Genomic DNA, 2,480 nt, shown 5'->3' with positions numbered 1-2,480 from the left:
GTGGTGGAGTGTTTCCCCAAAGCTACTTTGATTCAGGTCATCTTTATATTATATTTGATTAGGGGTTCTTGTTACTAACCAAACAGTAGACGGATGGGGAAGAAGCATCAGGGGAGGTAGGAGGTAATCATAAAAAAGCGACTTCAAACTGTTACACTTTCTGCTCTTATTATTATACTAACCAAACATTATGAATTTGTTGTGCAGATAAAATCTTCCTATGGAATCTCAAGGAATCTTTTAATTAAATTCAAAGATGATAAGATTGATCCACCTTAGATCAAGTGCTTAGCTCATAGTCTGCCATTAGTTCAGTGTTGGATATGTCAATTCGTTCACTCCCTAGTGATCATAGACTTCCTTTACAACAGGTTTGGCTATTGTTGTTTCTGTTTGACTTATTGACTTAATAATATATCTTGTGTTGTAATTTGTAAACCTATTTGCATTGATCAGGCTTTGCCAGATGTCCCACAGGGAATGGTGGATGTTGTAAACAGGGGTGGAGAGCTATTTTCAAATTTAACTGCAGGGACACTTGAACAGATAACTTAAATGTTCCAAATGAGCAGCGAAAAATCCCAAAATCTCCCCCTATGAATGATGAATTGAGAGTCTCAACTGGCTCAAGAACTCTTGAACCTGTTGCATGTAAGTAATACTGTTTCTTATTCTTTTACACTTTTTAAAACAATCTAATTTGGTTTAAATATTTGTTCAATGACTTTTTGCTTTTTCCCAAAAAATTTTCATTGTTGTTTCATTTTAGAGTATAGCATTAACATATGCTCGAAAGATGCATCATTTTTTACCTGTTACCATGGTTGTGGAAAAACTAAAATGTTGTTGTTGCATAAATGACCATTTTACCCTTGTGTTATACCTTAAAAATTAAGTTTCCACAAACGTTTGTTGCAGCAGAAGGTGTGATTCGAGGAAGATCATACAACATTAGGCTTGATGACCAAGTTCTACTAAGATTCTCACCCACAAAACCTGAATCAACTTATTACTTTGGTGATATGGTAAAAATAAACCTTTGTAATTGTTTTTTGACTTAATTTAGACAGAATAGCTTACTGGGTTAAGCAAAAAACTTCGCTTAATGTATTTGGGCACTACTTGTTTAGCTATTTACATTTACACCCCCCCCCCCTTTTTTTCCTCTAGACAACTCCTCTCATGTTCTCCCTTCATGGTGGCCTAAGAAGGTTTTACATTATTTTAACGATATTTTTCTTATAGTTGGATTTGAAAACTGAAGTCTAATAGCTTCTTAAGATCAAAACTAGTGTAAAACCTTCTTAGGTTAACATATTTGTTAGAGTTGAAATTTATTCACAATCAAAACAATTCGTAACTACTTTGTCCGGTTAAAACTACTATTAATAGTATTTATGATTAAATTTCATGATCAATCTAAGTTGCTAATCTTATTGTAATTAAATATATTTTCATCTGTATTGTTATTTATAGAAAGTAAAATCTGATTTATAGCTGTTCTTAAATAAAGTCATCTGTTATTTACCATCATTTCTATATAGGCTAATATGTTCATTTACTCATTTTCCGACGGTTCATTCAGTATGGCACTTTATTCATACATACATCGTTACCCATTCAACCTATTTTCATTGTTAAAACTACTATTAATAGTATTTATGATTAAATTTCATGCTACTTTTTTTGGGTACAATTCTCTCTTTTTTTGGGTGGACTTATGGATTTGACTTGATGGCAGAAAGGAGATAGAACTTTGCCTCATGAACCAGTACAAACTATTGCCCCACCTCCTCTTGAAGTACAGTTGTAATAGGTGGCTTCCCTGCTGTAGTTTTAACATGGTTAGCTTGAACCAATACAAGCTAACCATGATAGAGCTTCAGTTAGAAGCCCTGTGGAGTCCAATAACAAGGATCTTGAAGATGTGACTATGTCTACTGGAATGAACACCATTAAAAGAGAAGCGTATGAGGATAAAGCATCAACTAATGCACAAGCCACGCCTAAAATAAAGGAAACTCCATCGGTTCCTCCCCCTGCAAAAGAAGAGCAAAGAATTATTGCATTTCCTCCTAAACAGGAACAGGAGGTAAATGAGGGTGTAACGTACAAGGGTAAGGCAGATGCATCAGGACTTGATGTTGTCCCTGAAACTGTCCAATCTAGATTGACTTCACAACCAGGGAACTTACCTCAAACAAAAGATCTGGACCCTTCCAGAAAGTACCATGGTCCACTGTTTTCTGGATTTGAATCTAAAGAGAAAAAGGATAAGGCCGGATCTTGTTTTGAGGTTACTTATATACCCCTGAATCAACTTATTACTTTGGTGATATGGTAAAAAAAATAAATCTCAAACCATCTTATTTTCCTTAATCCATATCCTTTCTTTGGTTGAATTACTTATATACCCCTGTGGATTTCTGATCACAGATAGGTGGAACTCTTACCTTTTTCCACGAGGAAGAAACTAGAAG

At 34.7% G+C, this 2,480-nt stretch overlaps 1 long non-coding RNA gene across 1 annotated transcript; it reads left to right on the top strand.

The window, feature by feature from the left end:
• Nucleotides 1-598: 598 nt before the first annotated feature.
• Nucleotides 599-2,480, top strand: LOC145048251 (uncharacterized). The gene is made up of 3 exons (XR_013682783.1): nucleotides 599-651; nucleotides 919-1,025; nucleotides 2,437-2,480. It is a non-coding gene; the product is annotated as an uncharacterized LOC145048251 (long non-coding RNA).

This window comes from Lactuca saligna, chromosome 5 (genome assembly GCF_052625555.1).
Source record: "Lactuca saligna cultivar CGN05327 chromosome 5, ASM5262555v1, whole genome shotgun sequence".
Taxonomy (NCBI): Eukaryota; Viridiplantae; Streptophyta; class Magnoliopsida; order Asterales; family Asteraceae; genus Lactuca; species Lactuca saligna.
The sequence above is the reverse complement of the archived record's forward strand: the minus strand, read 5'-3'. Positions and strand labels throughout refer to the sequence as shown.